Below are 27,037 nucleotides of genomic sequence, written 5' to 3' on the forward strand. Positions count from 1 at the left end.
GAGATACAACTCCAGTAAGAAGATAGGCAAAACTCAGAATAATTGAATGGGCCTTAAAAAGGAGAGCTGGCAATGATGTTAATGGAAAGAACAAAAGATCAGGGCTTCCATTTCATTCTATGAAAAGGTTTTTTGGTTTGCCTTTGGTATTGGTTTCCTTCTTTACTATACATTAGTTTTTTAATTGTGATTGCCAACTCATATTTTTGGATTTCTGCCTTACTTCCAATTAAGCACCTATTTTTAATGGTACCTCCCTTTTCCAGAGAAGTAGAACAGAAGCTTCCTTGAGTTGTGGGAAGACAGAAATTTGCCAGAAATAGATGCATTTGTTAATTTTGGATGTGCAGATGGCCTGCAGTCCCAGAGGTCAGGGTCAACAACCTCTGTGGTCACAGATGCTATTAGCAACCTGTAGGTGTAGCTAAAGGACATTTTGGGAAAAAAATCAATCCTTTCAAGTCCAGCCCTTAAACCACATACCGCAAAAATCTTTTTGTAATAGGATTATTATCTTCTAGGGTTCCCTGCCCCAAAGGGAGAAAAATCAAAAGGCAAGGAAGCTCTCCCTAAGACTTGATAGGTCAAGAGGGTTGACAGTTTCCTGGTGACCTCAGGTCATGTTGAGGTGATTCCTGGTCACCTGGATTCATAAATGCAAGGTCTGAGCTCTTCAAAATTGGCAGAATATCCTAACCTCCCCCACCCTACCTCAACACCCCCCCACAGTCACCATACCCTGGCTTGTATGGAAGTTAAGGGGGACACATAATAACTCTAATAATAGTCAGCATTTACATAGTGTTTGAAGCTTAACAAATCACTTTACAAATATTATCTCCTTTGATCTTCACAACAACCCTGGGAAGTAATAATGATAAGGATAATAATTATGATGATAGCTTACATTTATATTGTGCTTACTATATATCAAACACTGTGGGAAGAACTTGACAAATATTACATCATTTGATCCCCACAATAACTCTGGGAGATAGATGCTTTCATCACCCCCATTTTGCAGATAGGAAATTAAGGCAGAGGTTAAATAACTTGCCCAGGTCAAACAGTTAAAAATTGTCTGAAGCAAGGTTTGAACTCAGGTCTTCTTGACTCCAGGCTTGATGCTCTATCAAGAAGTAGGCACTAATATTATTGCCATTTTACAGATGAGGAAACCTAGATTGAGAGAAGTTAACTGCTTGCCCAGGCTGGCACAACTAATTGCTGTCCGAGGCTGGATGTGTATTTAGCCCTGCCATCTCCAAGTCTTCCCATCACTGCTAAATACTGTAACCTTATTCTCCTCTCTATACTCTATCTAACCAAATCTCTTTTCCTTGGTTGGATGACCTACAATTGTCTCACTTCATTTAATAGCAAACCTAATCTACTAGAATGCCTGCCCATAGAGCTGAATTTAGGCCACCACTTTCATTTGGTACTTATGGCTATGTAGCTTTTCATTTCTATGTGCCTCACTTTCCTGTGCCCATGCCAGCAAGATAGAGTGTAGTTCCTTGAGAATATGAATCATTTTTTCTTTTATCTTTGTGACTCCAACACTGCCCAAATGTACCTTTTATATAGCACTCTGTGTATGGAATACTGATTGATGGATGGTGGATTAAAGTAAGGAGAAATGAGTCAGAAAAAGAAAAATTGTTAGAAAAAAAGAGTTCAGAAAAAGAAGTTAAATGCTTATGGAGAGTGAGGACTGATGGAAGGCCAATAACAATTGGTACCTAGACCCGAGTTGTTTATTCCACTCCTTGGATATAAAATCAACCAATTACCTTGTGACAGACGATTAAAAAAAAAGATATCCTTCTGTTGTCAAGAAGATTACATTCTATTAAATACAATAGATTTGGCTTTGGAGCCAGAATTGGGTTCAAAATCTAGACTCATTTACTTACTATGTGAATGATCTTGGGCAAACAGCTTTATTTCCTCATCTGTAAAATGAGGGAATGGGACCAGATGACCTCTGAGATGACTTCTAGCTATGATCCTATGATTTAAGGTAGAATTGGAAGGGAAGGAGGGAAGAAGGAAGACAAAGAACTGGAAAATCAGGAAAAGCCACTTAAAGGAAGTAGGCATTGATCTGAGCTGAGCCTTGAAGGAAGTTGGAGGTTCCAAGAGGCAGAACTTAGGAAGGAGAGTCTTTTAGTCTATGCCAAGGGATGGAACCAAGAGACAGAATATCAAAAACAAGAACAGTGAGTTTGGCTAGAGGATAGAATGTTAGGGGTGAATAAATGTCATTAACCTGGAAAAGAGGCATAAAATAGTTCTGCAGGAATTTAAATGCCCAACAGTTAAGTCTGTATTTTATCTTTGAGGCATTTCTGGAGTCATTTGAGGAAGGAAACCTAGACTTCAGGAATATAAATCTGGAAGCTGGATTGAAAAAGCTTTCAAGGAGAGAATAACTAGAGAGAGTCAAACATGGATACAAATTTAAGAATAAAGTCTTCTGTTTTTTCCATTTTTATGTAAAATGGGAGGTGATGTCTGAAAAGGATCAGAGAGACAGTAGAATGAGAAGGCTAGAAGAGTTTATTGGTCCAACCTCCTTCTACTATAGAGTAGAAACTGAAGCCCTTCTGGGCACTGACCCGAATCTTCCAACTCCAAGGCAAGCACTCACCAGAGACCTACATACAAATTACAATGAAGAAATTTAACTCCCTGGTTTAATAATAATAATAATAATAATAACAATAGTGATAATGATGATGATGATAACAACATGTATATGGTACCTGGACTAGCTGGTTGGCATGGTGAACAGAATACAAGACTGTAAGGAATCAGGAAGACTCATTTTCCTAGATTCAATCAGGCCTCAGATACTTACTAACTGTGTGCCTCCAAGAGAGTCATTTAACCCTGTCTGCCTCTATTTCTTCATCTGTAAAATGAGCTATAGAGGGAAATGGTGAGCCACTCCAGGATCTTTGCCAAGAAAACACCAAATGGTGTCACCAAGAGTTAGATGCAACTAAAACAACTTAAACAGTAAACTACAGCACTTACTACATTGGGCACTCTTTATGATGGTTAGTTACTTCATTTGATCCTCATGGCAATGCTAGTTTGGGCAGTGGGGTAGATACCATTTTACAGATGAGGAAAGTTAAACAAACAAGAGTTAAATGTCTCATCCAGGGTCACACAACTATTAAATATCTAGTTAGATTTCAACACAAGTCTGCAGAGTTCAGTGCCATCATTGTACTACCTAACACTTCTTTAAAAAAAGGGGTGGGAAAGGAAACAATTTATTAAGCATTAATTAGATGCCAGTCGGTGTGAGAAATGCTTTACAAATTTTATGTCATTTGACCCTCACAGCAACCGTGGAAGGTCAGAGGAGGAAAAAGAAACTGAGGCAAACAGGTTCGGTCATTTGTCCAGGGTCACCCATTTAGGAAGTGTTTAAAACCATATTTGAACTCAGATCTTCTTGACTCCAGGTCTGTTCCACCATCCTCAACCCTATTCAACTGTGCCACCTAGTTGCCAAAAATACAAAATATACACATTTTTCCTAACTTCCCTATTTCTTTTGAGGGCACCATAAAAGGATCAACTGTTCTCCCTCTTTCCCAATTTCCAAATCAGGTACCATGACTGATATAATCTGCCTCCACAGCATTTCTAAGATCTATTCCCTTTTTTCCCCTCAAACAGCCTTATAGACTCACAATTGACCTTTCTGCCTCAAGACTTTCCCCTCACTAGTGATGATTGATGATGTTTGTCCTTCATTCTTGAAGAAAATCATGACAAGTACATGAATTGGATGTGAGTGAGAGGGGGCTGTGCTAAGTCCCAGCTTCACTCTCTCCTCCAGAGCCATCTAGATGACTGGAGATGGCCTTGGATGCAAGGCAATCAGGGTTAAGTAACCTGCCCAAAGTCCTTCAGCTAGTAAATGGCAATTGTCTGAGGCTGAATTAAAACTCCCATCACCTTTCCTGATTCCAAGGCCAGTGTCTATCCACTGCACCACCTAGCTGCCCCTTCTCACTAGTACTTCTATGACAAAGCTGCCAAGTTGGTATTTTTTAGGCACAAGTCACTCCTGGCTTAATAAGTTTCAATAGCTCCCTACTACCCCTAGGATAAAAAACAAACTCCCCTATTTGGCACTCAAATCCTTTGATAAGCTTGTTCCAATATCTTTCGAGATTGATTTTTGCATTGCTTCCCTTCCCATGCCCCCAAAACTGGCCTACCAGCTGCTCCCTAGACCCTTTGCATAACAATGTTTAATTCTTATTGTGACTAAGTGTCTACTCTCACATTTGAGCCTAGCACCCCTGTGAGATAGAAAGTCCAAATGTTATCTTCATTTTTTACAGTTGTTGAAACTGAGAATCAATCAGATTTGCCCAGTCATATTGTTAATGGGGGGGGGGGGGCAAGGATTGATTTGAATCCCAAATTTCAGTCATATCATGTGCCAGGAGCTGGGGATACAGGCCCTACCAACCAAGAACATAAATTCCAAACTATTTTCTATAGGTCAGCTAAAGTATTCTTTCTTTGAGAAAGAGAATGATTCCAAGAGGAATTTATGGTAATCCTCTGGATTAGGCTGCCATTTTTCATTCAAGGATCTTTGAGAACAATGAAAAGGCTAAGGGGAAGTTGGGAAAGCTTGAAGGTCTCTGCAGTGCTTTGCATGAGCAACCTATGAATCCTGATAGTCTCTTTGAAAAGGATATTGCAAACTTTGGCCAACCACCAAGATCCCCAAGCCTACAGACTTCATTTCACAGCATATAAATGCCTAAGATAATGGTATGGAAAAAGGGAGAGAGTAAAAAGGAAGGGAAGGAAGAAAAATCAGAGCAAATTTGTATAACTGTAATTAATCAGCAATGTAATCAAATAAATAAGGAAGATCATAGTCTGTAACTATGATTTCATCTCATTGATTTAGAAATCAAGTAAGGTTACTATTCACAACATTAATCAGACAGAACTTCTATGTCCAAAATTATCCCTTCCACATCTGGGGAATAGGGGCTTGGTGGTCCAGTGATCTGGAAAATCTGTGTAAAACTTTTTGACCCTCCCTTCATTCCAGAAAAGAATTCTGAATTTTTGTTAATAGTTACAGTAACCTTATTGTAAAATTTGGGTTATGCATTTCTGAGTTTGTAAACTTTCTCTATGTTGTCTATGTATTGTCTGAGACTTCTCAAAAAAATTCTCATTTAATTTCTAACTGATCCCTGATATATCCAAACCTTGAAGGGGAAAGTCACAGTGTGGAAGGGATCACTGAACTATATCCTAAGAGAGTTACCTGAGGATGCTGAGGATTAAGGTGACTTGCCCAGGGTATACCATTGGCATTTGATCAAAAGAAGAAGGGCTCAGATAACCTGACTGTAAGGCACACCCTCTCTGCCCACTATGCTAAGTTGTCTTCTAAAATAAAATAAAAAATTTTTAACCTTCAGAAAAGAGAAAGGAGTCACAAAACAAAGAATGCTCCAAAACCACAAAGTTTAGAGAGCTGGTTTAAACTAAACTACCTTTATTTGAGTTTGAGTTGAAAAGATAGAACTGTCTCTGTCCCATTCTTCACTGCGGACTGGCCATACCCTGAAAATGTGTTCTATAGATCCTGTTCCTATGAAAGTATCTAATTAGCACAAGAGACAAAGTAATAAACAGTTCAGGAAGCAGAGATTTACAGTCTTTAGTCAATAAAAATAACTTTGGAAAATAAAACTGTGTAGACACAAAAAAGTTCTGCCCTTAAACCAATAACAAACCCTTATGCCTATGAATAAAGTTGTTAATGAGGCAATGTGACTCTTTTTTCCCAAAGGTTTGGGGGGGGCACCTATAAGAGGAAGTATTGTCAAACAGACATGCTTGGCCTGTAATGAACAAGCAGCAGACAAAGCAGGAGGGAAATCCTATTCTTTAGAATTGTACACACCACTACGTAAGCATTTCGGAAGAAAATTAATTGTCAAATTGGACAGTAGGGAACAGGAAGAGTTTCTGCCAAATATTCAAGGTTGAATATTCAGATAAGCAGAAGACAGGAACAATGAGTGGGAATTGGAGGTTTTGTCTCCATGTTATGCAAACCAACAAGAAAGTAGCTATTTTATAAACTAGGCTAAACAGGCTCCTTGTTTTTAAAACTCCTTAAAGCCTTGGAAATGGAGCAGCAAGGTGAAATCATGGAAACATGATTTCAAATCTAGTCTTAAGACACTTTAGAACCTTGGTGTCCAGATAACTGTTTGCCTCAATTTCCTCATCTGTAAAATGGCCTGGAGAAAGAAACAGCAAAGCCCTCCAGTACCCTTGCCACAAGAATGGGACGTGACTGAAAAAATAAATGAACAACGACAAAACCTTGGAGATTAAGAATCTGTACACATTGTTATCATTTTAACATACCAAGGGTATCATTACAAAATGTTTCTCCTTACATTGATTTAACATTTTAATTTGCAGACTTCATTTGAGCAGGATAAAAATGAGGCATGAGAGACACAATGGCTTCATTGATAAAGATTACCCTGGATTCAGGAAGTCATGGGTTTGAGTCCCTAGTCCAGATTCTGACCCACAGTAGTTTGTGTGACCATTTAACTGTTCCAAGTCCCCAGCTAATTATCTAAGACTAAAAGCTGCCAATGAGTTACTGGTTCTACATTTCCTAAGGAAGCTTTCTTCTATGAAATTATAGTCTGAACCTCTATTCACTCTCTCCACCCCATCTCTAACCCCCCCAAAAAACAGCCTCTAAAGGAGTGACTAAATATAATGTCATCTTCTCTTAACCAACACTGGTTAGCTGTTATTAAACAAGAATCATTTCTACAATAATAATAGCTAATAGTTACATGGCATTCTAAGCTTTGCAAAGAATTCTACCCATATTATCTCATTTGATATTCACAGCAGTTTTATTATCCTTATTTTCCAAATGAGGGAACTGAGGCTTCAAAGTGGCTTGTTCCAGCATCATCCTTCTACATCAGTCTCCTAACCACCATGCACAGGTACCCTCTATGTGTTGTTTTCCCCCCCATTAGAATGCAAGCTCTTAGAAGGTGGGGACTAGCTTCCTTCTGGGCCCCTATTTATGCCCTCAGCACTATGGCTGTTCAGGTACATTATGAATACTTTAACAAGTTGTTGTTTGTCCTTCTTTCTAGTTCTCGAAGAGAAGGAAGACGATGGCATGACTTGTAAGTGAATTGGATTTAGGTGAGGCAAAGCTTTGCAGAGTCATCAGTCTTACTCTCTCCGCCTTCTCCTCTGCCTCCTCTCATTTGGGTTCAGTGGCCAGATATAGATCAGCATGACTGGAGATGGTCCAGGATGCAGTGGGAGATCTTGACCTTTACTTGTTGACTAAGCAGTCCATTGTCTCCAAACTGGTTACAGGCCTGTCTAGCTACAGTGCACTTTCCCTATCTTTATCTTTTACAATGTCTGGCTCAAAACTCTATTCTGTTCTATGCCACCTTCCTGATTCATATATATAGTCTTCCCTAATACATTATAAGCTGTTTTAGCTCAGAGGCTGCTTAATTGTTCTCTTAGTATAACAACTAACACAGTGCATAGGCACATGGGTGATACTGAAAAAAGTTTGTTAATTGGCCATCTCTTATACAAAATATCCCAAAATTCCTGGTGCAGACTTAAGCTTTAATAGTTTGTGATTGTTAAGTTCCATTTCATCCTCCACTTCATTCTACAGATGAGGAAGCTGAGACAACCAGGGTTAACTAACTTTCCTAGGGTCACACAGTTAGCAAGTGTCTGAGACAGGATTTGAACTCAGGTTTTCCTGACACCAGGCCAGGTGCTCCACCTTGCTTCCCTTTAATAGCTTGTCTGCACTAAAACTCTGGACATGCTCTGTATTCTAAAAGTTCTCTCTCGTTCTCTCTCTTCCTCTCTCTCTCTCTCTCTCTCTCTCTCTCTCTCTCTCTCACACACACACACACACACACACCCATACACACCAAAAGATATGGACAATAAAGTCTTTCTCAATTGGCAGGTTTTTTTGGTGGGGGAGGGGGAGAGAGTTTTGATTTTTTTTTCATTTAAGACTTAATTTTTTAAAATATCTACCTATAACTTACATAGATACATGATGTGCCAAAAGTCTTGGTACACCTTGAAGTTTGTTTGAAATTTAAAACTACTCTTAAGACTTTGGGGGATAGGTAGGTGGTACAGTGGATAGAGCACTGGCCTTGGAGCTTAAGTTCAAATGTGGCCTCAGATACTTGATCCTTACTAGCTGTGTGACAAATCACTTAATCCTAATAACTGGAGAGAGAGAGAAAGAAAGGAAGGAAGGACTTTTGGGACTATATTAAAAGACATATAATAAATCCACAAATGGATTTATACAGCAAGTTGTTGTTTGTCCTTCATTTTCAAAAAAAGACCATGAACTCAGGGAGGTGATGCCATGAATTGGATTTGAGTCTCACTTCCTCCTCCAGAGTCATCTGGGACCAATGGCCAGATACAGTTAGGATGACCAGAGATAGTCCTGGATTAAATAATTTGCCAAAGGCCTAAAGTCCAATTTGAACTCATGTCCTCCTGTCTCTAGGACTGGAGCTCTATCCAAGCTGCTTCTATGTTCCTGTGGACTAGACTTCATTCTATTCAACTGACAAGCAATTATTCAACACCTGCATTAAGCTAGCCACAAGGGCTAAGTGCTGGGGAGGTTACCCAGGGGAAAAAATGAAGTCACCAATCTCCAGGAGTTTACATTCCCTTAGGAGATATTTATGTGTCATGCTTGTATTGTGAACACTCATATAACAAAACAGAAGTCCCTTCCCTCAAAGAGTTTATACTGTACCAAAAAGAATTAACCAGGTCATGAAGGAAGGGGCAGAAAAGACCTACACAGGAACAGGCTGGAGAAAGCAGGAGATGGCAGGTAGGGACAGCAAAAGAGGGAATGGGAGGGGAGGTAGATTAGATAAGGATTGGTTAGAATTAGCACATTGTTTTCTACAAATAGATGAAAGGTTTAGCCTTTGGTACATAAGCAGTTAAGCAATTGCTAAAAAAAGAGAGTGTTGTGCAGGCCCCAGGGTGTGGTATAAAGATGATCCTGGACCCAAAGCTCTCCAGCCTCTACCTAGCAGGCTGAGAACTAGTCTCAATCAATCTGGTTAAACTTTTCCCCTTTATATCATGTTTACCTCACTACTTTGCTTAATGTGCCCTTTTTCTAAAGTACTGAAAAGAAAACATGGTCCTATTACACTGATCAAAAATTTGGAATTAGTGAGATCTGATTTATTGAGGTTTTGCAGTCCCACCAACCACTCACAAGTATGCTTGGTTGGCAATATCTTCAGTATTTAGTTTCTAAATGCCTCATTTCCAGCTGGTCAAGATTTACTTTGTTTTACATGTACAATGTTGTTACACATATTTCTAGATTGGTCATGCTGTGAAAGAAGAATCAGAAGAAAAAGGGAAAAACCAAATAAAAGAATTTTATTTTTTGTTTAGTTTTTTTGTTTTTTTTGCAAAGTTTAAGTGACTTGCCCAAGGTCTACAGCTAGTATCAAGTGTCTGAGGCCAGATTTGGACTCTGCTCTTCCTGACTCCATGGGTGGTGCTCTATCTACCCCAACCACTTAGCTGGCCCCAAAAAACAAATTTTAAAAGATGATAAGATATGCTTTGATCAGCATTTAGATTTCATAATTCTTTCTGTGGATGTGGATGGCATTGTCCACCACAGGTCTTGTCTTTGCTGTATTGCTGAGAAGAGCTATGTCTATCATCATTGATCATCTGACAATGTCGCTGTTGGTTCTCCTGCTTCTGCTCACTTCATTCAGCATCAGTTTATGTAAACAACTTACTTTCAAGTTTGCCATAGCCCTTAAATCCCTCCAACAGCCAAATTCTACTGAAAGAATAGGGGAGACACCACCATGCTGAAGGCTCCCATCACATCTTACTGTTATATACTATTTCAAGTTTATCCCTGTCTCAGCTTTAACCCATCCTCTCACTCAAATGCCTAGGTAATATCCCAAAAAGAATAAATCTGACCATGTAACTCATCTTCCCCCCCACTTCAAAAATTCCAGAGGCTCCCTATTATTTTCAGTATGAAATATAAAGTCTTTGGCTTTTAAAGCCTATCACAACCTGGATCCTTACTATCTTTCCAGCCTTATCTTCCCTCCACATAGGATTTACCAGGGATACTGTCCTTGCTCTTAGCCCTTCTCAATACTCTCAACTGTTGATTATTTTGATGGACTATATTCTACCCCTTCCCCCATCCCTGGATGTCTTCCTTACTATCCCCTTTCTTCATCTTGTTTTCCTGACTTCAAAACTTAGCTCAAATCCTATCTTTAGCAAAGCATCCTCTCTACATGACATCTCTCCCTGTGAGCATCTTCCCTCAGAAATTTCCTTCCATTTACACTGCATGTATCTTGTGTATCAATTTTTTTTGCATGCTGTTACCCCTTACTCCCCTCATTAAAATGGTAGTTCCTTGGAAGATGGCCTTTATTTGTACACCTCATCTCCCCCAGGTGCTTAGAATAGTGCTAGGTGATACATAGAAAGTGGTCAATAAATGCTTCTGATACTCCACACTAGGAAAGAAATTTAACCTGAGAAGGAAAAGATGCTATCATTATAGCCAACGGTTTAGAGAGCTACCAAAGCTTTATGGTCTCATAGTAGATCCTGAAATACCAAGAAGGGAAGTGAGTTGTTTAATGTTACACAACAAGCACAAGTAAAAAAAGCTGAGATTTGAATCCAGTTTTTCTAAGAAGGCATTGAAAAAGGAACGTGGGGGCGGCTAGGTGGCACAGTGGATAAAGCACCTGGGGTCAGGAGTACCTGGGTTCAAATCTGGTCTCAGATACTTAATAATTACCTAGCTGTGTGGTCTTGGGCAAGCCACTTAACCCCATTGCCTTGCAAAAAAAAACCCTAAAAAAAAAAGATTGGAGCATTGAGTTTGGAGTTGGACAACTGGGCTTGAATCAGTGTGTCCACAGAAAAGTCACTTCACTTTTGGGGGGGCCTCAGTTTCTTTATCTATAAAATGAACTAAATGATTTCTCAATCCTTTCTGCTTCTAAATCTATTGTCCCAGGATCTATAATAGCCTAACAAGCTCTCATTTTTAAATATGCTATGAGATCATGATTCATTTTACTTTCTCCCAAATGTCTACCCAAAATGTGGTGACCTCTTCTTTCTTGGATCTCAAGGCTGCATAGGGAAGAAGATGTCTGAGGTAGAAAGTCATGGTTCCAGGACCCACTAACATTACATAAATCATTTGTCAGTAAGCAAGTATATACTTGTTATTTAATAATGACACTGAGTTACCTGGATAAATGGTTATTTCATCTCCATCCACTGGTAGACTGGCCTTTTCAATCAGTTCAATGAAAGCTCTAGATTTTTTCAAAGTAAAACTGAACCATTTGTTTCAATTTCATTGGATCAGTTTCCAATTAATATTTCCTTTTTCACATCTAAGATGGGGAACATTTTTGAAACACCAGGAAGGGAGCTAAGTATAGCTAGAATTTACTGTATTATCTTTTCATGGGAGAGTGGGGGAGAAGAAGATACTTAAAATGAGGTTGGTTCTAGGTGAACAAAGAACTGACTTGTAGAAAGATGACTTCATCATTAAAAGATGGTAGGGAGATGGTTAGATTGACAATTGTATCAGTGGACCAAGGAAACTGTTCCTAAGTTTTGTAACATTGTAAAGTGCCTAGGAAAAACACATAAAGAAGTCTAATAAAGAACTATTTTACAGCTCTCGGAAGAAGTTAGAGTGTATACAAGCCCATAATTATTTAAAATGTGTTACAGCTTTAAAGGCATTGAAATAGTCTTCCAAATATGTGGCAACTACTTTTCATAATTCTGATTATAAAAAAAATGAGAAGAGACTCTTTCCTTATACATCTCTACCATATAACTTGTATTATTATTATATTTTTAAAATTATATTAATTTCATTGTTGTTTAGATCACATTTGGAGTTTTCTTGGCAGAGAGTGTTTTACTATTTCCTTCTCCAGTTCATTTTATAGATGAGGAAACTGAGACAAACAAGGGTTGGTGACTAGCCCAAGGTTGCAAAGTTAATGTCTGAGGCTGAATTTAAATTTGAATATCCCTGATTCCAGTCCTGGTAGTGATACTCACTGCATCACCTAACTTCCCATAATACTAATAAATTGCATTAATAAATTAATTTTATATTAAAAATGTGCCTTGCCATTATAGGAGCATGGAGACAGGATTCAAAAACATTTTAAAGAAAGGAGGAAATAAGAAAAATACCCAATGAATCCCATTAAATCCCATAAGCTTCATCTCTAGCATATTGTACTCTCACCGACATTCATTAAAAAGATTCATTAATATCTACTTTTTTCTGCACTATAGTTCAGTTGAAGGAAGGAAAACCAATATATTTGGCAACAGTGAAAATGAGATATAAAACTCTCTGCACATGTGACAGGAATGTTCAGAGCCCACACAAAAAAAGGCTGTCTTAGAATCAAAGTGATTCCTTAGGAACATATATATATACTTACAGTCATGGAAGGTTCAGTGGTCTCAGATTCTCCCAGATTCAGATTAAAATACAAATGGGAAATGTTGAACAAAAAAAATATAACACAACATAGATATTGTTAACTTATGGTTTTCTAAGTCTTTATGTGGCCTGCAAGGGTCTGTTTCTACTTGAATTTGACCCCACTGGTGTGGCAGATAGTCAGGAAAACCTAGGTTCAAGTCCATCCTCTATAATATCCTGCCTGTATGATCTAGAGCAAGTCATTTAGCTCCTCAGTACCCCTAGGTCATCCTCTAAGATGAATAAATGGCAGACTGTCATACTTGTACCAATATAGAATCATAGATTTCCTCAAAAATGTGTAAATGCAAGAGTGTGCAAGCAAATGTTTAACAACTGACTTTTCAGAAGAAGGAAAAATTATACTCACCATATACTCAAGTTTAATTTGCATTATTTACCTGTTCTGGATTATTTTCTAAATTTTAGACAATCAACAACAACAAACCAAGCCTGGATTTTGCCAATTTCCATGGTGTAAATGCTCACACCAAAAATGTTAACAAATGGCACACCCATGCACTGTATATACATATATACACAAGTATATACATCTACTAAAATTTGGATTAATACATTTATTTATGTATTTACTAATGTATTTACAAATGTATTTCTTAATACATTTATTTATCTAACATTTGAGAATTTACAACACCAACTTTAGAATCAGGAAGACATACAATTCTATTCTCCTTCTGACAGGCTGGCTATGTGACCAAGAATAAGTCACTTTACTTTCCAGTTCTTAGGCTATGGGTTTGCACATATCAACAGAATAGTACGTTCAAATCTCTTCTAATTAAAATTAAAATTAAAATTGAAATTAAAATAAAATAAAAGGGAACAGAAAGGGAATAAGCATATACATATATATATATATAGTGTGTGTGTGTATGTATCACACACATACACACACACACACACACACACAGACATCTACTATATTCTAAGTTCTTTACAATAGTCTCATTCAAACCTCACAACAACCCTGGAAAATAGGTTGTCATTTTATAGTTCAGGAAACTGAGGCAAACAAAGGTTAAATGATATATCTAGATTTGCAGTGTCAGAGGCCAAATTTGAACTCAGGTCTTCCTGACTCTGAGTCCATCACTTTATACATTGCTGCACCTAGCTGTCTCCATAGAAAACTAATTAATATGAAAAATAAGAACATACATTTGCAGAAATATATTTCATTTCTTCAAAGAGCTGTGATTTTTTTCAGGGCGGCTATTTGCCTCTACCAATCCATGTCTTAGGATCTTCTTCATTAGTTCAACTATATCTCTCAGATATATAAATCTGAACCTGAGTATCTCTTCTGAACTGCAGGCCCACCGCTTTGCCAACTGCCTGTTCCATAAAAAAATCTAAAATTCACGTCCAAAACAAAACTTGTTATCTCTCCACTAAAATCTTCATCTCTTCCTAACTTCTCTATTTTGGTTAAAGTTACCATGATTCTTCCAGTCACTTGCTGTTCACTACCCCAGAGCAATCCCTAATTCTTTACTCTCCTTCACATAAAGTCAACTGCCAAATCTTAGTTTCTACCTCAAGTTCTCTTGAATACTTTTCACTATTAATACAGATATCATCCCAGTTCAGGCCTTTCATCATCTCTCCCCAGAATAATGTCATAACCTCTCAAATGGCCTCCCCTCTCCAATTCATTTTCTATACAGCATCCAAAGAGTGCTTCTTTTTTTCTTTTTCTTTTCCAATTTTTGCAAGGCAATGGGGTTAAGTGACTTGTCAAAGGTCACACAGCTAGGTAATTATTAAGTGTTTGAGGCTGGATTTGAACTCAGGTCCTCCTGAGGGTCAGTGCTCTATCCACTACTCCACCTAGCTCAAATAATGCTCCTAAAGAGATCTGACCTCATCAGTCTCCTACTCAAAAAACTATATGGATTTCATTTTGTCTCTTGCCTAAATATAATCTTCTTTGTGTGGTTCACAATATGGCTCCAGACTACCTTTTAGATATCCTACTAAATCTTTCCACTTGCTGTTCTCATATACAATATTCCAGCTTCCATCTCCCTGCCAACTGACAGAAGGACTCTAATACACTTTTCCTCTCTTACACTGGCCTCACAGAATTTCCAGCTTCCTTCAAAATTTAATTTTTTCATTCAAAATTTTTTCAAAACTTCCCTTTTCAATATTTCAAGTATCTCTAATTTTTCTATATTCCCCACATAATATTCTAGAAGATAGTCTTCAAGAATTCTTGTGAAGTATGCATATACATGAATGTATGTGTGTGGATATATATATATAGGTGTGTGTGTGTATATATGTGTGTGTGTGTGTGTGTGTGTGTATAATATATTTATCTATCCATCTTTCTGTGTTTGTTTGCTGTTTGAATCTCTGAACTCAATTACTGATTTGGCCTGTATTCTAAGGGTTTGAAATCAGCAATTTGTATCTAAGACTCACAGTTCCATTTTTTAACCCAAGAATCAAAGAACTCTTGCTTCTCCAAGAAGGTCTCTACTTCTCCAATACACAGGTCTCTAAGGGAAGCAGCAACATATTGGGTTTAGACAATGAATACTAATATCCAGAAGATACAGCCATGCCTTTCACATGAAAAAGATTGTAACTAGAGCACTGTATCATCCTTCTCAGACACAGTTTGCCTAATTATAAAGAGAGAGAAGCCCTTTCAAGAAACTAGGTGTGGTGCCCAAGAGAGTCTATATATAAACACAAAAAAGAGATTATTCAGGGAGAACAAAAGTGCTACTGACTGATAAAGACAGGGGCAGGTCATAGGTTAGCTCATCCTAAACCCAAAGTCTAGTGACTGTGGAAAGTGAGAGTCTCTTCTGAAGGCATCATTCTGTCCAATTGAATAGGCAAAGGATGAGAAAACTGGCATATCAAGGCCAGTGTGTCTTTTGGCTGACAAACATTGACTGGCATCAGTGAATAGCCAACCTTCAGGCCATCTGAGGCCAAATACAGAGCTTTTTTAGAAGTGAATGCTATTCCCTGTGTTTGCTATCTATGTGCTATTTTTCTTTTTTTCAAGGGGTGTGTGCATGTTTGTGAAAGCTGACCTTTAGATGTTTGTTTTGCCCCCTCCCTACAAACACAAACACATAAATGTAAATGCTGGAGTTTTAAAAACTGAATATGATATTCCCTAAAGCACAAGAAAAAGGTGTTATCTGATCCATCCATCCATTTATTAGAAATAACTCCCACTACAGCAGCCCCCTAACAGATCTGGTTCTGGACTGAGAGGCAGGAAGAGCTGGGTTCAAAACCTACCCTCTGACTCTTATTAGCTATAAAAGTCTGGACAAGTTATTTAAGGCTGAAGACAAAGCTTTTTGCTATTCTTCATAACATACAACTCAATCTCCCATCCCCAAATCTTGGCAATGGCTTTCCTGTTACAGCCCTGTTCAAACTATTCATCTATATATAGTCTTCCCTTAATAGAATGAATGTAAACTCCTTGAGAGCAAAGCTCATTTTATTCATATAACTGTTACATAAGCATAGTTTAACAGATGCTTTTTTTTCTCATTCATTCATTCATTCAGCCAGTCAGCCAACCAACTAACAAAGGTTCATAGCTACATAGTTCAAAGTACTTTGCCTCCAATTTCCAAACAGAAGATCTTCAACCAGATTTCATTTTCCACTGGTTCAGGAGTATGAGGTACATATTCTCATCATATTCATTTGCCTTTAATTCCTGCTCAAGATTTTCCAGGACCACCTTGCTTCATCTCCTTCCCCATGAGTCCATTGTATCCTTCCTTCCTTACTCACTCTCACTCTTACTCTTACCCCTCAGTTCAAAGCCAGTGCCTGGCTTTGGTGCCTGGGAAAAAATAAGATCCTGTCTGGATCCAAGTTCCCTCCTGGGTTGCAGATCCAAATTTCCCTTACCTCCTCAAAATTACCAGAACCAAAATTTGGCAGCATCTCTGAATTCAGTATCTACAAAAGTTCCTGTTCTCTTCTCAGATCAGGAGGCATCAATAATTGCATTTCTTTAGTATCTTCTGTCTCCCCTTTCTCTACAAACATTCTCTCACCCCTACTTTCATTCCATTCTACTCTACCCTTCAACTACTGTCTATCTCATCTCTCTCTTTCCCTTCTGCCAAATTTAGAACTATTCCCTAACAATCCATATGCCTCTCTGGCCATTTACAGCAAACTTAGCTCCTCAAGATGAAGCCAACAGAAGGAATGCTGAATTTAAAGAGAACCTTATTCTTACTGTCTAGGTGAGCTATAAGTAAATCATTTCAACCGCTCTGGGATTCAATTTCCTCTCAACACAGTGCCTGGTGTTAAGTTTATGTTTAATAAATGTTTTAGCCTTGCCTAGCAAAATAAAACCATTAGACTAGATTGACCTCTAAGGACCCTTCAGGCTCTTGAACCTAAAATCTTTGGCTTCACCATCTTTTGGATTCACCAAATCTAATCACTAGATCTCTCAGTCTACATTTTTCCAAACTTCAGGCAAACATTTCATGCTTTACAATACTCTTCTAGAAAGATTTTCCTTTGTTGTTGTTGAATCCTTCAGTTGTACCCATGGACCCTAGCATGCCAATGCTATCCATAAATTTTTCTTGGCAAAAACCACTAGAGTGGGCTGTCATTTTCTTCTTAAAGCAAATAGAAGGGCGGCTAGGTGGCTAAGCACCGGCACCGGCCCTGGAGTCAGGAGTACCTGGGTTCAAATCTGGTCTCAGACACTTAATAATTACCTAGCTGTGTGGCCTTGGGCAAGCCACTTAACCCCATTTGCCTTGCAAAAAACCTAAAAAAGAAAAAAGCAAATAGAAGTTGAGTGACTTGCCCAGAATAACATTGTTAATAAGAGTCTGAGGCTGGATTTGAACTTGACCTGAGTGCTCAGCAGTCTGTTCACTGTCACCCAGTTTTCTATTCATGAGCCCTTCAGCCTTAGCATGCCAAAATTGTCCATTAGATTTTCTTGGCAAAGATGCTGGAGTGGTTTACTATTTTCTTCTGCAGTGAATTAAAGAAAACAGATTGAATGACTTGCTCAGGGTCACACATCTAATAAATGTCTGAGGATGGATACTCAGAACTCTATCCATTAAGCCATCCAGCTTTCAAGTTTCTTCTACCTGGCTTTCTATTATACAATGTTGTTCTGAGTTTTCTTCTACTTCTCTGATTTTTCCTTCTGCCTTACTCTTTATTTTTCTTCTTCTGGTCTAACAGATTTGCTAGCTATCACACCTAATAAATTTAAGCATTATCAAAAGTTCTATTTGCTATGCCTTATATTCTCTCTTTTCCTTCTAGAAATCTTTCTTGAAGATTTCTCTAATCTTTAAATTTGGCAGAAGGGAAGGAGAGAGATGAGATGGACAGTAGTTGAAGGGTAGAGTAGAATGGAATGAAAGTTGGGGAGAGAGAATGTTTGTAGAGAAAGGGGAGAGGGAAGATACTAAAGAAATGCAATTATCTTTTCTACAGATGTGATTCCAAGGCCTACATTTCTAACCACTCCCTCTATTCTGAACAGCATTTCCAACTGCTTGCTAGCTATCCTGACCTAGATGTCCCAATTTTATAGTTCTAATTAAATATACCATAAATTGAACTCTTTCCTTCCAAACCAGCTCCTCCTCCTCCTAACTTCCTCTTTTTTGTGAATGGTATCACTATCCTCCCAAGTCACCACACTAAAAACCCTAGGGTTTGTTTTTGTTGTTTTAAAAACTGAATATGATATTCCCAATATCCATCCAATCAATTTTCAAATCCATTCAATTTTATCTCTACCAAGTCTCTCAAATCAGTTCCTTCCTGGTAATTCCTATTTGATTCAGTTCCCCTCAAGTTCCATATACTAATAAACTCATAGATCCAGTTCCCAGGCTAACCCTACAAAAATGTCCTTTGTGGGAAGAAGAGAGGGGGAATTTGGTCTGAAAAAGTTAAAAACAAATGTTAAAAAATTGTTTACCTGTAATTGAGAAAGAATTAAATAAAAATTAGATGTAAAAAAAGTCTTGTGGTACTTTTAGAGCAAATCAGAATTGCTCATGTACCACATACTTCCAAGCTTTAGTGATCTCCCGGTCATTAGAAATCTCAAGTGGCCCTTTATTTTGTCATAGACTCCCTTCAGCAGTCTGATGAAGTTTGAGAATATTTTAAAGTACTTGGAGAAATTGCTAAATTGCAATTGAAGGTCAATGAAAACAAAGAGGTAAATGTCTTCTCCATTCTCTTTGAAATATATCCATGAGCTTCAAAGTGTCTGTGGATACTCTGGGTTAAATAGAGCACCAGAGGCTGCTGGTAGTACAGTGGAAAGAGTGTTGACTCTGGAGTCAGAAAGACCTGAGTTCAAATTTGATCTCAGATTGTAAAGAAGAAAATCCTGTTGGAATTGAATATTCAACAAACAAATACTCTCTGCAGGGACCTGATCTATATAAATTGAACCCATAAAACTGCTTCTATCTCCCATTTTCTTTTGAGGGTTGCTTCCCATATCTGGAATATACTCCCCCTCCTCAATTTCACCTCTTAAAAATCCCTTATTGTTCAGTGTGTCAGACTCTATGTGCCCCCATCCCCCAGACTTGGTTAAAAATATTGGAGTGGTTGGCCATTTCCTTCTCCAGAGTATCCTCATTTTACAGATGAGGAACTCGGGCAAAGGGTTAAGTGATTTGTCTAAGGTCTCATATCTAGCAAGTGTCTATGGTTGGATTTGTACTCAGATCTTGCAGACCTCTATCTACTGCCTCTTAACCTCCTTCAAGGAACAAACACACATCAGGAACTACCTCCAACATAAGATCTTTCTTGACCACCAACCCAAACCCCCCAGGTACTACTGCTTACTCCCCTGGAAATTTCTTTGTCTAACTCCACATATTTCCCATTAGACCTTCCAGAATGACAGCAGGCCCAAAACAGTGTAAGTAGTTTGCTAATTGACCAGTTGTTCCCCTTCCCCCACTATTAGGAACGGTAGCATATAGACTTTCCCTCTCTATTAGGGACTTGCCCAGGAAGATCTGGGACCCTCTCATGTCCTAATTTCCAACCACTTCCTAATCCAGTGGGTTTTCCTCCCTCCAGGTGATCTTCAGACACACACCCAGATCTCCAGTATCTTTAAGAAACCCTTGCTAGACCCTAAAATCCCCTGGAATTCTCCTATATTTGTTATCATCCAAACTAAAATCCCCTGGAATTCTCCTATATTTGTTATCATCCAAATTACATTCACAACCTCTATTTTCTCTCCTCCCTTTTACTTATCAATCCTTTACAATTTGGCCTCTCTTGGGAAAAAGCTCTTTCCAAGGTCATCAGACATCTATCTCTTTAATGCTAAATCCGACTTTTTCTCAGTCTTCAATTCTCACTCTTAACACTGCTGCTCACTTCCTTCTGGGTACTTTATCCTCCCTCAGTTTTCATTCTGTCAAGACTGATTTCCCAGCAATTATTCTCAGTCTCCTTGAAATTAAAGTTCATCCGTCACATCCGATCCAGGCTATGAGTGTCCTGGACTCTTCTACCCCGATTCACCCCTTCCTTCTCCAGTTCATTTTACAGATGAAGAACTGAGGCAAACGGGGTTAAGTGACTTATCAGGGCAAATAGCTAGCAAGTGCCCGAGGTCATATTGGAACTCAGGAAGATGAGTCTTCCTGACTCCAGGCTTGTCATTCTACCCACTGTACCACCTAGTTTAAGGAAACTAAAAGAGACAGGAGTTAAGTGATGAGCCACCTAGCTGTTATCTTAGATTCACTAGCTCCAAGACCGAACTGTATGCATTTCTCTTTCCCCCATTAGGATGTAAAATCTTTGGGAAGCAGAATACCATAAGGAAAGTCTCTGATGTTTACTGTCATCCTCAGGCAAGTGAGTTAACCTTCTTGGACCTCAGTTTCCTCATCTGTAAAGTAAGCTAGATCATCATCTCTAAGGTCCCTTCTCGTCTCTAAATTTATGATCTCTAAGAGCAAGGACTAGTTCCAATTTTGTGTTTGTACTTCCCCAACAAGGCAAGAGTTGAGAAATCTCCAATAGGGGACTAAGGAATGAGTGTCCACATTTACAATAAGGGATTTTATTTCATGGTTACATGGATATCAAGATGATTTGGGTAATAAAGAAACAGGTTTCCTCTCAACTCAAGGAAGTTCTCAGATTTGAGTGAGAATGCCTCACAGGAAGGTAAAGAAATCAAAGGGATGAGAGCTCACACCATGGCTGTGATGCTAAGAGGAAATCCTGTCTGCAAGCCTCCCAGAGTCTACATCTCAGTGCCCAATGACAACAACGCCTTCAGAACAGCCAGGAGGGTGGAGAGCTCCACTATTCTGGCTTTGGACATCATTCAAAACCACAAAACAAGGGAAGGGAGCCAAGGGGAAGATGAAGCCAAGAGACACAGGTTCCTGAGGACAAAGACAGACTGACTCCTGAACTGAGATTCTTCTGCTTGGCACCTATGGCATGGTCCTGGTCTCACACAAAGTGGTGAGAACACTGGGCAGGCTCTGAGTACCAGCTCCATCTATTCTACAAAGAACTTTGGACCATGCTCAGATTGGTGTGCCAGTATTCTTGGAGGGCTGCTGATTTTGAGGCCCTACAAAATGTATGGGTGGGATGGCTCAGTTATTTCAATTGAGGTCAGTGGAGAAAGAACTCCCACAATGTGCCTCCCACATTGCTCCTGTTTAATTAAATTTTTTTCTTAGTCTTTTAGATTGGGATGTGAGACTTCATCAGAATGAAGAAATTACTTCCATGGGTACAAATTGGCAAACCCTATAATTTAGGAATATAGATTCAGAACAGGGAAGGTCCTGAAACATCTAATTGAACCATACTTTTCAGATGATGAAACTGAGGCTCAGTCACACAAGTAATATCAAAGAAAGGATTTGAACCCAGAGCCTCTGGTTTGAGGGGAGGTGTTAGAGGAGGAGGGAATGTCAGGCCTGCAGACAAGAGAAATCATTTGGTCTGCCACTGCCAAGGCAACTGCAGACAGGGATTGAAATTCAATAAATGCATAAGTAATATAACAGGTTAATTTTAAGTTGAAAAATTGTATATGGCCCTCAAATGATGTTATAAGTATCCTAAGGGTCCTTGGCAGGGAAAAAGTTCCCCAGCCTTGCTCTACTATGTGGCATGAATCAATAATAGGATAAGTGATCTGCCCAGGTTTTCTTGACTTGAAGACTAGCTCATCCATTACATCATTTTTCCACCTCTTTTCTTTCAGAGGTTACTATGGTACAGGGGTGACCTTGTTATTTGGAAGAATTGAGTTCAAATCCCATCAATATCACTCATTAGCTGAGACTATAAGCAAGCATCTTTTAAAGTAAAATAGGGATGATAATTTTACCTTCAGTGAATACAGAGGGGTTGAAAGTATCCAATATGATAACATTTGATAAATACTTAATATTCATTGAATTAATAACAAAAACATGATGATTTAGCCAGCATGGCAACATAGATAAAAGAATGCTCTTGAAAAAAGAAAGACAAATTCAAATCCTATGTCTAAGGCATATTATGTGACCATGGATAACTCATTAAAAATTCTCAGTGCCCCACCCACAACAATTCTCAAATACAGGCTTGCAAATGAGTAGCCAATCTCCTTTAGGGGTTGGAGTTTCCAGAGAGAAGAAATCACAGGCCAGAACCAAAATCTTCATGATAATGAGGCAGTTAGGTGGCTTAGTGGATAAAGCCTATGCCTGGAATCAAGATGACCTCAGTTAAAAATTTATACACTTAGTAAGATACTGAATAAGTTACTTGATCTGTCTCAGTTTCTTCATCTGTAAAATGTGCATATAGCACTTGCTACAAGGATCAAATGAGAGAATATTTTAAAGTTAAGTTTTATATAAAAATGCTAGCTATCATAATGATATAATAGTATTCAACACACTCTTATGGGAAAAGGGAGAAACTTTAAGTCACAGAACCAGAATTTGTTAGGAGGGGGGAAACAGAATTTTCTGAGAAGGGTCTAAGGCCCTTTCTGTAGAAATCTCCCTACCCTCATTCCTACCCTCAGGCTACAAATAGGTCAGGACACAATCCACCACTACTGGTGATGGTGAAGAAGGGTTTCAGATCTATCTCAGCTGGTCACAGCCAATTGAAATGAAAATCTCCGACAGTACAAAATGACAAAGGTGACAAATCACAAATGATCTGAAATAAACCAAAATCAATCATGTTATTCTGGCCTGTCTGGTTCAGAAGAGCTACCTTAAGAGCTAAGTGAGTGGCTTTCACCTGTTCCAAAACATGGTCTGTTTTCTCCTGTGTCTCAGGTGGAAGCACAAAGTCAGGGAGAAGTTGGTATTTTTATAACTCCTTCAAGCAGAAAAGCTTTGTACTGAGAACCAAGGGACCAGAAAAATCTCTCTCTCTCTCTCTCTCTCTCTCTCTCTCTCTCTCTCTCTCTCTCTCTCTCTCTCTCTCTCTCTCCCTCTTTTTCATCTTCCTCTCATTCATCTCTCTCTGAATCCATTTATGACTGTTTTACCTTAGGGAGGTCTGTTTCTCAGTACCCCTTAGTTCATCTGTAAAAATAAAAGTAAGGTTATATGCCTCCCCTTGCTTTTTGGGAAGACTGACAGCAAGAGTTTGTTGGTATTTTGATTCTTCTGAATTAAGAACTTAAGAGTTACACAAACATGCTAAGTCTGTGAATGAAAATAAGTATACATACACATATATATATAATATATGCATATTATATATGTCTGTTGAAGTATAACTCCTTAAATCCTTGCTCAGAATTAAAATAGGCCATAAGGGCATCACATCTGGAGCTAGAATTCAGAATCTACCTAGTCCAACCTCTTTTCCTTCATTGTACAGATAAGAAAACTGAGGCCCAGAGAGTTTAAATGAGTTGGCCAAGGTACTAAGTAGCAGGTCTGGGATTTGAACACAAATCCTTAGACTCTAGTTAGTGTTTGTTTGTTTGTTTTTTTGCTTATCACACAAATGCAAATTGTTTTTGGTTTTCAATAATTGTTTTACGGCATCACACAAAAACAAATTGATTCCCCACTTTCCCCATTCAATGGCTCCTTATTATCTCTAGGATCAAATAGAAAGTCACGTCACACTCTTCATGAAGCCATTTGGAGTGTTCTTGAAAAAGGCAAAGTGGTTTGCCATTTCCTTCTCCAATTTGAGGCAAATAGGATGAAGTCACTTGCCCAGGGTCAAATTGCTAAAAAGTGTCTGAGGTTAGATTTGAACTTAAGAAGATAAGTCCTCCTGATTTCAAGACCAGTGTTCTACCCACTGCATTATCTGGTTGCCCCCTTTGACATTTAAAATCCTTCAGAAAAGTCTGTAAAGATTTGCATGAACTGATACAGAGTGAAGTGATCAGAAGCAGGAAAACATTATACATATTAACAGCAACATTATGAGATGATTAACTATGATGGGTGCAGCTTTTCTCAGAAGATCAGCAAACTAGTACAATTCTAAAGACTTGTGATAGAAAATGTCATCCACATCCAGAGAAAAACCTGTGGAGACTGAATGCAAAGCAAAACATACTATGTTCACCTTCTAAAATTTCTTTCTTTCTCCCCCTAACTCTTTCACAACATAACTAATATGGAAATATATTAAACACAATTTTACATGTATAATCTATATCAGATTATACATGAACAACCTATATCATATCAACTCTTCATGATCCCTTTTGGGGATTTCTTGGAAAAGATGAAGTGGTTTGCCACCTAAATCAGATTTTACATGTATAACCTTTATTATCTGTTGTCGTTATTTGCCCTGGCCGTCCACCATGATTGGAATGCACTCCTTTCTTACCTTTGCCTTATGGAATCTCACTCTTTCTTCAAAAGTCAGCTCAAGCTCCATCTTCTCAATGAAACCTTTCTTAGATTCTGCAATTAATCAGATCCTTCCACCTGAACTCCCTTGCTCTCACTAGCTTACTAATAACTTACTAACTTTGTGATCATTTATATTTAGTCCATATATACCCATATACATCTGTTTGGTTTTTCCCTCATTAGAATGCAAATTCTCTACAAGGTGGGAGGGAAGGAAGAGTGGTAGAAAAAAGTGGAACTCCAAAACTTACAAAAGGATGATTGTTGAAAACTACTTTTACATGTAATTAGAAAAATATTTGAAAATTAAAAAACTCTTCATAACTTGGCCTCCTACCTTTCCAAGTATCTAATATTTTAGTCCTTCCATGGACTCTAAGATCCAATGAGACTGACATCCTTCCTGTTCTTCACTCAAGATACTCCATTTCCTAATTCTAGGACCTAAAATTCTCACCCTCCTCCGTTACCCCAAGTCCTAGCTAAAATCCCAGATTCTACAAGAAGTCTTTATCAATTCCCCCATTAATGCTAATACTTTCCTTCTGTTGATTATCTGCAATTTATCCTGTACAAGATAACTTAGTTGGACTTATTTCTATGCATATAGTCTCCCCCAACTGATTGTGAGCTCCTTGAGAGCAGAAAGTGTTTACTTTTCTTTGAATCCCAAAGCTTAGCATGGTACCTGGATATAGTAGGTGCTTAATAAATGGTTTGTTGTTGACTAACTACTGACAACGTAAATCTTGAATATATCATGGTGGTCAAAATGCCATTTGTCAGAGTTGGTTAAATTATAGTGGACACACATATGCACAAAGCCTTCTAAGATCCTGGACTTCAAATCAAAGCCATGCACCCACCCTCAGAAGGACACACTCTTCAGTGTGGAATTCTGAACTCTGTCCAAGACAGCTTTGGAACCAAAGCTTTGAACTCCAGGCAGGATGATGTTGTGTGCCTTGAGTGTTTATTAAGGACTTCCTCAAGATCGAAAGGGGGACTAATAACTGCCATTTCTCCTCAAAGAGTTGGCACCCTGCCCAGGCATCAGAACTTCAAGAGAAGGGGCCTGTACAACTGTCAGAGAGGCAAGGAACTCTCCAAGGCTGTCAGCTGCATTTTGACTCAATGCCTGGGACCATCCCAAAGTGGCCAGCTCCAGATGTAGGTCCTTTGCCCTAGTTAACTTTCAGCTCATCAAGAGATACAAATTGATGCAAAGTAAAATCAGCAGAATCAGGAAGATAACATCCACAAAGACTATGGAAATGTAAATAGAAGGACAATACTGAAAACCAAATACTACATAACCATAACAACCAAGCTTGTCCCTGAGGAAGTACTGAGAATGTACTTCTTCCCCTCTTTGAAGATATGGGAGGCTCTGAGTGTGGAATATATAATATTCCAAAGAATAAGATATATCATAAAGCATATAATTATATTAATTGAAATGTATGTATTCCTTAGAATAACATAAAATAATAATAAGCATATATTACCAAATATCTGGTTGCTGAACTGCTTTTCCCCTCCCTTTTTTATTCTTTGTAATATGGGATGCTCCCTCAGGAAAAGCAAAGGAATGATAAAAATATGAAAACAAAAAGCTACCAATAATTTTTTTTTTAATTGTGCTCTTAAACAGGGGAAAGAGACACTTCCTCATCCTAGGAAAAATTATCTGTACTTACTGACCTTACTTTCTCTCCTCTCACTCAAGCCTTTGCAATAATCTAGCTTCTGATCTCATTATCCAACTGAAATTGCTCTTTCCCAAATCAATGACATTTTCTTAATTTTACCCAACTGTCAAAGATAATTTCCTAGAGTACAGATCTAACAATGTTACTCCTTTTCTCAGTTATCTTCAGTGGTTCCCTGTTCCCTTGGATCAAATATAAACTGTTTAGCTTTTAAAAGTCCTTCACAACCTGATCGCTTCCTATCTTTTCTCCCTCCTAATTATATTACTCCCTCTCCTGGATTCCAAACAAGTCAAACTGGCCTTCTCTCTGTTCCTCACACTCAACACTCCATGTTTAACCTCTCTGTCCTTGTTTGCACTGGCCATCCACCATGATTGGAATGCACTCCTTTCTTACCTTAGCCTTATGGAATCTCACTCTTTCTTCAAGTCAGCTCAAGCACCATCTTCTCAATGAAACCTTTCTTAGACTCTGCAAGTAATCAGATCCTTCCACCTAAACTCCCTTGTTCTCACTAACTTACTAATAACTTACTAACTTTGTGATCATTTATATTTAGTCCATCTATACCTATATACATCTGTTTGGTTTTTCCCTCATTAGAATGCAAATTCTCTGCAAGTAAGGATTATTTCATTCTTTGTATTTGTATCACCAGGGTTTATCACAATACCTAGCTGATGGCATGAACTGAA

General features: G+C 38.4%; 1 protein-coding gene across 2 annotated transcripts in view; it reads right to left on the bottom strand.

The window, feature by feature from the left end:
• BCAR3 (BCAR3 adaptor protein, NSP family member) overlaps window positions 1-27,037 on the bottom strand; it is a 170,526-nt gene that overhangs the window by 128,458 nt on the left and 15,031 nt on the right. The window lies entirely within an intron of this gene.

Source organism: Macrotis lagotis, chromosome 5 (genome assembly GCF_037893015.1).
Source record: "Macrotis lagotis isolate mMagLag1 chromosome 5, bilby.v1.9.chrom.fasta, whole genome shotgun sequence".
Lineage (NCBI taxonomy): Eukaryota > Metazoa > Chordata > Mammalia > Peramelemorphia > Peramelidae > Macrotis > Macrotis lagotis.